Source organism: Cyprinodon tularosa, unplaced genomic scaffold (assembly GCF_016077235.1).
Source record: "Cyprinodon tularosa strain WSP-4 unplaced genomic scaffold, ASM1607723v1 ctg749, whole genome shotgun sequence".
NCBI lineage: Eukaryota > Metazoa > Chordata > Actinopteri > Cyprinodontiformes > Cyprinodontidae > Cyprinodon > Cyprinodon tularosa.
In genome coordinates this window covers 319,669-333,055 of record NW_024039506.1, presented here as the reverse complement: position 1 = coordinate 333,055, position 13,387 = coordinate 319,669, and the positions used below count along the sequence as shown (strand labels likewise).

Here is a 13,387-nt window from a genome sequence, read left to right as displayed (position 1 = left end):
TGAGACTAATTTGCATTGTTTTGCCCTAGTAAAAACATAGATTGGGTAAATTAGGTCGATTTAGCCGAAAGATTGGTTGAACACAACTTTCAACCTGATTAAACCAAAAAACATGGGAAAACTACCATGGTTGAATAAAAATGACTAACACCTTTCATTTTGCTTATCATTGCACAATTTGCACAAACACTTTCACTGTCTGCTTGAGTTTATTTCACTAAAATGGCAGGAAAACTGTGCACCTTAAATGATTGTTCTAAGAAATTTTACACTTAAAAAAAATAACAAAAGATTTTATTATACACACTGTCGTGGAAATGTCCTCCCAACGACTTAAAATTTTAAGCTAAAGTCTTGTAAAAATTCAAAGTTCTTAAAAAGCAGTAGAAAAGTCTTCAAACAATGATCAAAAATCAGGCAGAGGCAGCTGGGTCCAGGTCCAGAGTGGTTTATTGCAAAACACAAGACAACCACATGAGCTGTTCACCGGTGAGCAACTAACTTACATACAGAAACAGGCCCTCTTTTATTCACTCCTGGGGCTTGGGGGCTCCTTCCCCAAGCTCCTCCTATTTTGCATAATCTCAGGTACTTTTCCACGGGTATGTCCAATTATTTTTATCTTATAGGTGGAAAACCCTCCTCAAAACATATTTTTTATATATTTTAATTAAAAGCCTATGTTACAGGTCATGGTGACATCTCTTGCAGGTCATGATGACATATATTGCAATTAAATCAAAAACTCATCATAGTCTTAATCATCAATATGTCAAAACAAATGCTGATGAAGATTCTCAGTCATCCAGGTCATAGTCATTCCGTAAAAATTCAAAAAAATATCCACTGGACTTGGTTTTCAAGATTTGCAGACGTTTCAAAACGTCTTCAAATCTTGAAAACCAAGTCCAGTGGATATTTTTTGAATTTTTACGGAATGTCAAAACAAAGTTTTCATCCAGTGTGACTTATGATTATAACATTTCATTAAAAAAGTCAGCATAACTTTGATGCTCAAAATCTCAGTAACACATCACTTTTGTGTTGCTCAGTACCGCACAGTATCGCTTTGGATATGACAACTCAATATATCACAATTAGTTCAGCTGGGCTGTGCAACCTTGATATGACAAAATAATATATTCTTATTGTGTATGACTTCATCATTAAAAGGCCTCATTACTGCAACCTGGTAGCCTCAAAGCCTTGGACTTAGTCCAATACTTCTGTCTCCCGTCCATTACCTGTCCTTTCCTCTCCTGATCTTCATACCAAACTTCAAAGGGCTCAGCTGCAGAAAGCCTTACACACACTGCTCTAGTTTTCTCCATATTGGAGCACACACTTTTGGACTCTTTGGCCTTTATAACATAAATGTATTTATTGTAAAACATTAATTTCATTATATTCTAATCACTGGTGCAGCATATTACAATGTACTCATTCATTTGGTAAACACATTACTCAATTCAATAATTACTTTTTCTTTTTATCAAGTTGAAATGATTATCTCCTGCCCAAGGAGAACTGATTTTGTTGGCTGTAAAGCTCTCTGCTTAGTTTAGTTAATGTGTTCAGATTTTCAAGTTTTCTTATTTGAATTGGAATGTGTGTTTATTGTGATTAAGATAATAATAATAAAACCATATTTGTTCTGATTACTGCCCTCTACTGGATTGATGGAGTAGTGCAGTTTTTCTCAGACTGATTTAAATAAATGTTCCAGGTCTTTTCAGAGCAAAGAGAGCAGCAGCCTAATGAATCCTCTGGGTTCCTGTTACCAGGGTTAAACACATCCTGGAGCTTTCAGTGGAAAAGAGTCTGAAATATTAGTCTGAATCTGATAGAGGAAAGAAAGAGAAAAATAGGAGCTCTTAGAGGCGGAGCAACACTGGAGAGATAAGTTTTATTGTCACTTTACAGAAATGAAACTGAAAGGCTGAGAATAACATCAGAGCTTCAGTCCAGACTAGTTTCTCTGTCTCTGTCAGAGTTTCTTCTGTCTTCCTCATCAACCGACTCAAACAGCGGTGAGTACAGCTGATAATATTCACCAGCAGCATCAACAGCAAACTGGAAAGATGTTAATCAGCAGAAAACTGGAAAAATCATCTTATTATATTCAGAAAAACACAGATTTCAATTTAATGCTTTTAATTGTTTGGAACAAATATGAAAACTAAATGAAGACATTAGTAAAGTGGATCGTACTCTTTATTTCAACCTAAATGTAAATTTGTGGTTCAAAGGTCAGTCTTATTTAGCCTCAGTCGATGGCAGGAAGACTCCTCCCAGTTTAAAGTCCACAGAGAGACACACCCAGTCAGATTGATCCCAGTAAAACCTCTGAGTCCATGAAATGTTGGTTATTCTCATGTTTCAGAGCAAAGTCCACAGTCAGACTCTGCCAGGTCTCTGCTGTCCAGCTTCTTAGGGACAGTTGTCCCTGTTTGACCCATTTCCATCCTGCTGCTGTGACAGTCTGGCTAAAGTTAGTCCAGGAGGGTTGGAGACCTGTCCACCATCTGAACCAAAGCTGTAAACTCAGACGTGTTTAGTGTGGAGGAGAGAAACCATCTCTGTCACTGCCTCGGTCATTTCTCTGGACCCCTTGGAACAGAGAGCAGATGTTTCAGCTGGACCTCTGATGGTTTGTGGTGTTTCAGTGAGGCTCATATCATTGATGTCCAAGTCTGATGTGGTTGGAGGTGTTGGAACCAGTCAGCGTTGCCCTGTGAGGCAGACAGTCTGTGAACAAGAACTGATGTTAGGATGCATCTGGTTTCACACTGACAGTGTTTCAGAAAGCTGACGTTCTGCCTCTCTGAGAGACAACAGGTCCTGGAATAACAGCTTCTGTTGCTCCTGAGGCCTCCTCCTGTCAGGGTGATCAGATGTTCTTCTCCTTTGGTCAGCTGACTGAACTCACCTCATGTAGCCTGATCAGAACATCATGTCAGACCTTCAGATCAGGAACATCTTGCTAATCATTGATCTCTGTCTCCTGTCCTCAGAGTTCAGACATGTCTTCCAGCAGCAACCTGCGGTCTGAGGATCAGTTCCTGTGCTCCATCTGTCTGGATGTCTTCACTGATCCAGTCAGCACACCATGTGGACACAACTTCTGCAAAGCCTGCATCACTCAGCACTGGGATGGAAATGGTCTCTACAATTGTCCTCTGTGCAAAGAACGTTTCACCTCTAGACCTCAGCTGAAGGTCAACACCTTGATCTCTGAGATGGTTTCTCAGTTCAAACGTGAAGCTCAGCAGGAAGCCATCAGACGCAGCAGCTCAGAGCAACAAGCTGCCAAACCAGGAGAAGTTCCCTGTGACGTCTGCACTGGAACCAAACTGAAGGCCCTGAAGTCCTGCATGGTGTGTCTCCTCTCCTACTGTCAGACTCACCTGGAGCCTCATCTGACAGCTCCACGTCTGAAGAAACATCAGCTGATGGAGCCTGTGGAGAACCTGGAGGACAGGATGTGTCTGCAGCACGATAAACCTCTGGAGCTGTTCTGTAGGACCGACCAGACATGTGTCTGTTCGCTCTGTCCTGTTTTGGACCATAAGAACCACAAGGTTGTTCCTCTGAGAGAAGAAACTGAAGGAAAGAAGGCAGAGCTGAGGAAGACAGAGGATGAAGTTCAGAAGATGATCCAGAACAGACGAGTGAAGATTCAGGAGATCAAAGAGTCGGTGAAGATCAGTAAAGATGCTGCAGACAGAGAGAAAGCAGAAGGTGTTGAGGTCTTCACTGCTCTGAAGGAGTCTGCTGAGAGAGGCCTGAAGGAGCTCATCAAGGAGATCGAAGACAAACAGAAAACTGCAGAGAAACAGGCTGAAGACTTCATCAAAGATCTGGAACAGGAAATCTCTGAGCTGATGAAGAGGAGCTCTGAGGTGAAGCAGCTCTCCCAGTCGGAAGACCACCTCCACCTCCTCCAAAGCTTCTCCTCCCTGAAAGCTGCTCCACCCACCAAGAACTGGACAGAGGTCAGAGTCCGTCCACCATCATATGAGGGGACTGCGGGTGAGAGCTGTGGCTCAGCTGGAGGAGGAGATCAGGGAGATGATGAAGAAGATGATGATGAAGGCTGAGATGAAGAGGGTCCAGCAGTCTGCAGTGGATGTGACTCTGGATCCTGATACAGCTCATCCTTACCTCCTCCTGTCTGATGATGGAAAACAGGTGAAACATGGAGATGTTAAGAAAAAACTACCACACAATCGAGAGAGATTTTCTAGTTCTGTTAATGTTTTAGGACGTCAGAGTTTCTCTTCAGGCAGATTTTACTTTGAGGTTCAGGTTAAAGGAAAGACTAAGTGGGATTTAGGAGTGGCCAGAGAGTCCATCAACAGGAAGGGAAAGATCACACTGACTCCTGAGAATGGTTACTGGACTATTTGGTTGAGGAATAGCAATGAGTACAAAGCTCTTGCTGGTCCTCCAGTCCGTCTCAATCTCCATCCTGGTCCTGAGAAGGTGGGGGTGTTTGTGGATTATGAGGAGGGTCTGGTCTCCTTCTATGATGTAGATGCTGCAGCTCTGATCTACTCCTTTACTGGCTGCTGCTTCACTCAGAAACTCTACCCATTCTTTAGTCCCTGTAATAATGATGGAGGTAAAAACTCTGCTCCTCTGATCATCTGTCCTGTTAATCAGGCTGATGGTTGATCTGATGAAGCTCCATGAAGAATAAATCTGTTGGTGAAGAACCTCCAACCTGAGTGACTCTGTAGTGAAATCCTAATGTGTCTGATTCCTCTCTGCTATTCATGCATCATCTCCAAGCTCAGCTCCAGACCCTCAGATCTTCCATCCATCCATCACTTCCTTCATGCTTCCCTCTGAATACAGGCAATCAGTGATTACATCTGAATCAGAACAGATCAGTTAACGATTTATGTTGGTGTTTCAGAGTATAAGGCAGCAACAGGCAGCAGATGCAGAAAAAATGTCTGCTTCTTCTTCGTCTTGTGAGGTTTTATGTTGGTTGGCAAACTAGTTAAAAGTGCATTACCCTTTTTTATCTTGTTTTTGTGTGGGTGTCTGTTTAGTGTAAAAATGACAATGAATGTGATCCAATTATAGTATTGTAATGTGATGTGCTTTCTCAATAAAAATTATTAATATAAAAAAGTGCTTTACTGCCACCAACTGATGAGTTAAACAAGGAAACAGGAAACAAAACTCACCCCCAGAAAAAAAAAAAAAAAATTTTTTTCCAAACTGTTTAACTGAACTCAACATATAAATATTTAATCACATTTGTCCTCATAATTTTTAATTTATCTTTTGGTTATCGTCACTCTGCCAGTGTCTGATGGTCTTATTGTTTTTCCCATCATGCTTTTCACCATTTCCCAGTTTAAATCTTTAACTTCAAGATACTTTTCTGCAGCTTTCACTATTATTTTGATTTTGACGTTTTTCTTATCGTCTGAGCACTACACTTGATCACTTCAACTATGAAAAGAACAAAATCTTTCTTTTTTACAATCAATGAATCTTCAATTTTCTGTCTCTCCTCCAGAAGTTTTGAGTTTGCCGTGTGCTGAACTGTAGGTTTGGGTTTTTTCTGACAGGGATGGGATCCTTGCAGTTTCAGCAGAAGTTATTCCGAGCTCAAATTTCAATTTTTTTATTTCCTAAGATCTTTTACTCACTTTACAGCTGCGATAAGCAGCAGTATGTTCTCCACCACAGTTACAGCATTTGATTTTAGCTTCTTTCCCACATTCTCCATATTCCTGCTCTCCAGCACACCTTCCACATAGCTGTTTCATTTGCATACTGCTGCTATATATCCAAATGTTTGGCATTTAAAGCCGAGGATTGTAACTTTTACCATTGTAGCTCATGTAACCAATAAAAACCTTACTGGGTAATTGCTCTTCTTCAAATTTAATCAAAACATATAAGCTGTCAGATCTTTTACTTTTGCACCACTTATATTTTCTAGAATCTCTTTTTCAGAAACTTTTAGAGGAACTCCTCCAATGACTCCCCTGCTTATTTTTTTGTTCTCCACCAAACTGCACTGAACTCTTATCCCTCCATCTTGTTAATGCGTATAGATTTGCCTTGTTGAGGCTGTCTCTGCATTTTATTAACAGGTCTCCACTATACAGGATTCTGGAACTGAGGACTTCTACTAGTTTATTTATGGATTCCAATCTGCAAAAGAGTCTTTCTGATTAACCAGCTTGAATATGACTTTGTTCTCATTTTGTTTTACTGTGGAATTTCTAGATTCATGTCTTGATTGTTCTGAACTGGACGCTCCTTCAATTGATCTCTGCTTTTTCTGCTTTTTCTCATTTTTTGACACTACTCTCTTCCAGTCTTCTTCGTTTTCACTATTTCCTTCTTCCATCCCACAATAATCACTTCCTGTTTCCTCGCTACTCGCGGCCCAGGACATTTCTCCACAGTGACTGAGAAACATCGGCTTTCCTTCCTCCAACACCCAGAGCAAACGCCCTGAGGAGCGCCAGCAGTGACCGGAGGGTCCTTCTACCTTAGTCTCCCCCTCCCCTCAGGTCAAGAGTCTGGGTGTCATCCTCGACTCCTCCCTCTCCTTTCAGTCTCACATAAACAAAATTACCAGGTCTGGCCGCTATCGCTTCCCATCCAGATAGAGAGAGCTCACCGGGCTCTGGCGGCGCGTCCCTCCCCGGGAACGCGAGTGAGGTCCGTCTTGGTAAAGTTTACAAGCTTCAGAATTAAAGAAGAGATCCTGAAAAAAGCGTGGGAGAAGAAGGGATTTCTGTACGAGGGAAATCAAGTGTTTCTGGACCATGATTATGCTCCGGAGGTGCTAAAGAAACGGAGGGAATACGCAGAGGCCAAAAGAGTTTTGAGAGAGAAAAATTTAAGGTTCCAGACACCATTCCCAGCCAAAATGCGTGTGTTCTACGAGGGAGAAACGAGGGTCTACAACTCAGCAGAGGAGGCGACTAGGGATATGGCAGAGAGGGGACTTCCTGTGTCAGTGATAAAACCAACGGAGGGCAGCCTGGAGAAGATCAGACGCCTGATACGGAAGACCAGCGGAGCCCAGAAGGGATCAACAACTAAAGACGAGTTGCCTGGATACAAAAAACGGTTACAGTCTTTTAGGAGAGGTCAGTATTAGGAATGAACATCTGTAAGGTAAAAGTGGTGTTACTCCGTTTCATGGCTGGGAATATTGATCCAAGTTTTAAAAAAGTAAAAAAAAAAAAAAACAGTTCAAAGATTTTTGATGAAAAACTTTGATTCTCGTGTTTGAGTTAAAAGGATGAACCAGGATGAATACAATTCGGGCTCCTCTTTTTTCCTGACTGTTCGAGGTAATTTTCCCTGTTATAAATAAATGCTCAGGGCATTCCCACCAGTTACGTATTTTTTTTTTATATTTGTTTGAGCACTATTGTTTGGTTTTTGATCTATGGAAAACACATGGAAAAAAATTGCTCCAACATCAAGGGCCCTCCACCTCTGGAAGGGAGAGGCCATCCCTATGATCAGACTTACCATCGTATCTCAAAAAGGGTCAAAACAAGGACCCCATATGAGGAGGTTATTTTGTTTTTGTTATTCACTAGTTCATTAGTGAAAGTTGTTATGTTTGTTTATGTGTTCAACCCAATTTTGGGAGAGCAGTGGCACGAAGGTTCTCAGAAGAGTGGGGATAGCAGAGAGAAACAAGGAAATGAATACCAAGAAAAAGTTAACAAAACTAGTGTCATTTAATGTGAATGGTCTGCTCAACCCAATAAAAAGGTCAAAAGTGTTGGGGAAGTTGAAAAAGGAAGGTGTGGGGGTGGCAATGCTACAAGAGACCCACCTGACGGACAAAGAACATGCCAAGCTTCAGAGACAAGGCTTTAATCAAGTATTTCATTCATCATATAAAAGTGGACATAGGAGAGGAGTAGCCATCCTCATCTCAGGTGGAACCCGATTTGAGAGGTCCTCAGAAATTATAGATAAAGATGGGAGGTTTGTATTGGTTAAGGGTAGACTGGAAGGTGAGCTGGCCACCATCCTGAATATATATGTGTGAGACCCCCACAAAGAGTGAAATAGTTTTTATTTTACTTGAAAATGAAAATGCAAGTTAAAAGTATTTTAATGTACTGTAATGGTTATTCAGCCAAATAATATCAGTAGAAATCCGCTGTAGATCGCTAGGATGAGAAACGGAACCTTTCTGTCATAGTCCGTGTTTCCAGGTGCTCACTCCCCTCAGAGGAGTTTTGGGAACGAAAGAGAATGGTTCGGTATTCTTGATCCTGTGATCATTCACTTTGTTTTTCAGAGCCCAAAGCCAGCGAGACACTGAAGACTCATCTTCTTTTTTTCAATATTGTGACGTGGTACCCGGCCCAGCTTGGGACCCGTTACATATGCACCCCCTGGATCTAACTGGGCATTTTATAGAAAGATGTTGGACCTATTGGTGATAGAGGGAGAGGGAATTATAATATGTGGTGGAGATTTAAATTTAAGGCTGAACCCACAACTTGATTGTTCAGATCGAGGGTGGAAAAAATCTATAATCGGTAAAAAGATTAGGAAATTAATGGTAGAGGTCGGTATAATGGATGTTTGGAGAGAACTAAATCCTAAAGGAAGAGATTACACTTACTTCTCCTCACCTCACTCTGTTTATTCTAGACTTGTTTATTTTCTAATGTCTAATAAGGATAGACACAGGGTGGAAAAATGTGATATTGGAATAAGGGATATATCGAATCACAGCCCAGTATATCTGACGTTGGAAATATCTCAGGAAGTAAGGTCAACCCTCTGGAGGATCAATGCAGGCATACTACAGGGGAATACATTGGAGGAATTTAAGGAAGAAATAAATACTTATGTGAATGAGAATGATAACGGTGAGGTCTCTCCTACTGTACTGTGGGATGCATGTAAAGCAGTTATCCGAGGGAAGTTAATCGCCAAATCTGCGTATTTAAAAAAGCTAAAACAAGGAAAACTAACTCAACTGAAATCAGAGCTAGAGAGGTTAGAAAAGGAACATAAAAATAATTTTGATGACGGGAAAAATAAAGAAATTAAAATAATTAAGACTGAGATAAATGGCATCTTAGATGAAGAGATTAAAAAAAATGTTATATACAAAACAAAGGTTTTATGAAGGCGGAAGTAAATCAGTTAAGTATCTCGCGTATAGAATGAGAAAGCAGGAGGCTAATAGTAATATCAAAGGAATAAGGGACCCGGCATCAAATCTTGTAAAATATAAGACAGAAGAGAGTGTTTTGAAAAATATTACAAAAAATTATATTCGCAAAGACAGATTAAAAATGAAGACCAAATCCAAACATTGTTAGGGAAATTAAAGTTACCTAGGATAACAGAGGAGCAAAATCGAATGTTGACAAGGGAAATTACAGAAGAAGAATTAAACTCAGAAATCTCAAGATTGAAGACTTAGACTTAGACTTCTTTATTTGTCATTTTGTATGCACAGAGTGCATACAGAACGAAATTGCGTTGCATACAGCTTATGAACATTGCATTGATATTTCAAATGAGATGAATACCTTTCCGGATTGTTATACAAAAATTGCAGCAGTGGTCAAAGTGAGACCAATAAAGCTCCTGGAACGGATGGATACACTTCGGAATTTTATAAATTACTTAGGAAACCACTGATCCCACTGTTAAAAAATACTTTTAATTGGGTATTGAAGAGTGGGGAGGTGTTGTTAAGGAAGAAAATATTCTAAAATAGTTAACTTTGGAAAAAGGTTGGCTTCTCTCTTCCTTTCCCAGGTTCCTCTCGGCGAGCTGCGTGTGGCCACAAGGAAAACCAGCATTGCGTGTTGACGTCACAGAATTACAGAGTTTAATCCAATATAAGACAATGCACAAACTTACGCCAGAAACTGCAGAACAACGGAGACATACATTCAGTTGCCTGACATAAATGGAGAGAAGGAAAGAAAGCAAAGACGTACAAAGACATCTTTGGAGAGTTACAAGAGCAAATCTGATTTGTTACTTCTATGTAGAAAGCTTTATCCTCTTGTATTTAATTTATTCAAATAAGGCTGGCTTTTGCTCCTCCAACCAGGAGCTATCTCTGACACTCAGAAAACGTAGAGCTTCCCCTAATTTACGGCAAACATCTGGGGTCATTTGCTTCTTTGTTTTAACAAGAAAAAGCGGAAAGCTTGTCTTGGCATCTACAATTCTTAGGGTCATCTGGCTAAGATAAGCTTTCACAGACAGCTGTGGAATGCAGGGGCCTCACCATAAATTCTCATGAACAAACTTAAATTCAGTCCTTTGGTTCAAGGAAAGGTTATCTTCACAAACTTGTTCAAAATTAAGAAATATGTTCAAAATGAGAGTGCTCAACATACCTTTTACACATGCCATAAGATTAACTGTATTAAAAACTAAAAATAATAATTTTTCTTCAACAGTACCGATCTCCTGGAAAGAAGCTTATATATCATTTATTCCTAAGGACGGAAAAGATAAACTGGAATGTGCCAACTATAGACCAATTAGTGTGTTAAATTTAGATTATAGGTTATTCACTGCTGTAATGGCTAGACGACTGGAAAAGATCTTGCCAGACATAATAAATCTAGACCAAACAGGCTTCATAAAACAGAGACAAACACAAGATAATGTTAGACACACATTACTAGTGATAGAAAATATAATTAAAATGAAAACTGAAGCAGTTATATTGGGTTTGGATGCAGAAAAGGCTTTTGACTCCTTCAGGTGGGTCTTTCTGTTTACGGTAATAAAGAAACTTGGTTTCAGTGAAATTTTTATCAAGACTATACAATCGTTATACCACCAACCCACAGCTAGGATAAAAATTAATGGGAGTTTATCTAGCCACTTCATGTTAGAACGAGGTTGTCGCCAAGGCTGCTCCATTAGTCCACTCTTATTTGCAATATATTTGGAACCTCTAAGCCAATGGATAAAACAGGATAGAAATATAAAGGGTATACATATGGAAGGGGGGGAACAAAACATAGCTTTGTTTGCGGATGATGTACTAATGTACCTCTCTCAGCCAGACAGCTCGCTCCCAGCCCTAAAAAAGATCTTGGACGAGTTTGGCTTCTTGTCGGGCTACAAACTTAATGTAAAGAAAACCCAGGTTCTATGTTGGAACTACACTCCGGACGAAGTGATCAAAAAGAATTGTAACTGGGACTGGTCATCAAAGTCTCTGAGATATTTGGGAGTAGAACTGCCCCGTAACCTATCTGACTTAAAAAGTTGTAACTACAACCCCCTAATTACCAAAATAAAATCAGACATGGGGAAATGGAGTTTAATCCCATTTACAAGCTTTTCCTCCAGAATAGAAATGATTAAGACAAATGTGTTACCAAGATTAGTGTTTCTTTTTACCACTCTTCCAGTTGGGGTGACAGATAAAGAGTTTATAGAATGGGATAAATTAATTTCGAGATTCATTTGGCAAGGGAAAAGACCAAGGGTTAAATTTAGAACATTACAGCTGGCCAAGGATTGCGGGGGTTTAGCCCTTCCTTGTCTAAAAAGTTATTACCAGACGACAGCTAAAACCTCTCCTAAATATATGTGATCCTCAATATAAATCAAAGTGGAAAGAAATAGAATGTGCTATGTCACCCAAAATACCTCTACAAGCCATAATTAACGACAGCAAATTGAAACAACAATTAGAGAAGGGTATGAATCCATGGACAGAACTGTCAATTAGTACATGGCATGAAATGATATCAAAGCACAGCTTGACAGAGCAGACTAGTCTATTAAGATGGATAGCCCATGATTCAGATTTTAAACCGAACACAATGGACAAAACATTTGGAGAGTGGGCGAGGGGTCCGAAAACATATTGGGAACTGATTGAAAAAGGTAAAGTAATAAGCTTCGAAGATATAAAGAGAAAATTTGGCTTTGAAAATAAAAACCTCTTTAGGTATTTGCAAGTAAGGCATGTTATTGAGGAAATTTAAAAAAAGATAAGCTTTGAAGAATTGGAAACAGGGATAATTCAGATGTTTATCAGAGCATATGAATCAAATTTGGGCAAAAAAGTAATATCAAAATTATATTCAGGAGTGGAGAACCTGAAAGGAAGAAATACGTTATATATAAAAGAACGATGGGAAAAAGAGACGGGAGGGAGGTGGACGGTGGAGACATGGGAGGAGATATTTAGGCAAAAACATCATGTTCCCCCTCGTGGAGAGAATTTGGCTGGAAGTGCATTGTAAGATATTTCTTTTCTCCAGCGCAAAAGAAAAATCAAGATACTAGATGTTGGAGAGGCTGTGGAGAATAAAGAGCCAATCACTTTCATATATTTTGGGGTTGTGTTAGTATTGATATATACTGGCAGGACCTAAAGGAATGTATGGAGAAGGTCCTGAAAGTGAAACTTCCTCCAACATTCGACACTTTATTCATGGGAAGAGGGATTGATAAGCTGACAACCTCAGAGGACAAATATATTTTCAGGATCATGTTGGTAGCCAGTAAGAAAGCTATAACTAGGAAGTGGCTGAAAACAGAGGCTCCAACAAGGAATGATTGGGTTGAAGTAATGCATGATATTTATATAATGGAAAGGCTAACTTTTTCCTTGAGATTAGAATCTGGCAAGTTCAAGAAAAATTGGGAAAACTGGGTGAAATTCATATCACCAGTGAGATCAGATTTTGTTGTATGATAAAATTAGGGCTGAGAACCTCCTATTGCCACACAGTTAATGTTGTATAGTTTTAGTTTCTTTTATCTGTTTTTTTTTGTTGTTTTTTTTTTTGTTAAAGAAAAAAAGTGTATTTCTATTAGAGTTGACACTTGTAGATATGAATAAGGAGGAAAGGAAGTGTTCTTTCTTTCTCACATGAAGGCACGCGTGTTAGGATAAAATGGTAAGATTACCAAGAATATAATTGTCATCTAATTCATCCATGGACTTGTTGTGAATTTAACTTGGTTATGTTAAGTCTATGTCGGAAATGGATGTGTTGAATGTTTAAGATCTTTGAAATGCACTCAATAAAAATTTTATTAAAAAAAAAAAAAAAAAGAATTTGTTTGAGCCCAGGACTGCAACTTGATGCATGCTGAGCAGTCGAGAGAGGTCTGGCTGCAAAACCGCAGTCTGTTTGTCTACAGTAAAACTGAAACGAGCAGAGCATCGACCTGACTCTGTGTTGAATCTAAAGCAATGCAAATAAGAAATAACAAAAACTACGCTAACTACGATAAGTTAAACGGTTTTATGAAGCCAAGCATACTCGTTTGTGACCTCGTGCGTTTGTTTACCACCTCCAAACAATTAAACCTGTACAGTATTTCAACACACTGTAACATTCAGTAACCGAACGTGCTTTAC

General features: G+C 39.5%; 1 protein-coding gene and 1 pseudogene across 1 annotated transcript in view; both read left to right on the top strand.

The window, feature by feature from the left end:
- Positions 1 to 1,931: 1,931 nt before the first annotated feature.
- LOC119773162 lies at positions 1,932 to 5,204 on the top strand (annotated as a pseudogene).
- LOC119773163 (E3 ubiquitin-protein ligase TRIM21-like) overlaps positions 1,979 to 13,387 on the top strand; it is a 33,499-nt gene continuing 22,090 nt past the window's right edge. Inside the window, exon 1 of the mRNA XM_038270011.1 lies at positions 1,979 to 2,030. The gene's annotated coding sequence lies outside the window, so the exon portion shown is untranslated. The remainder of the gene's footprint in view (positions 2,031 to 13,387) is intronic.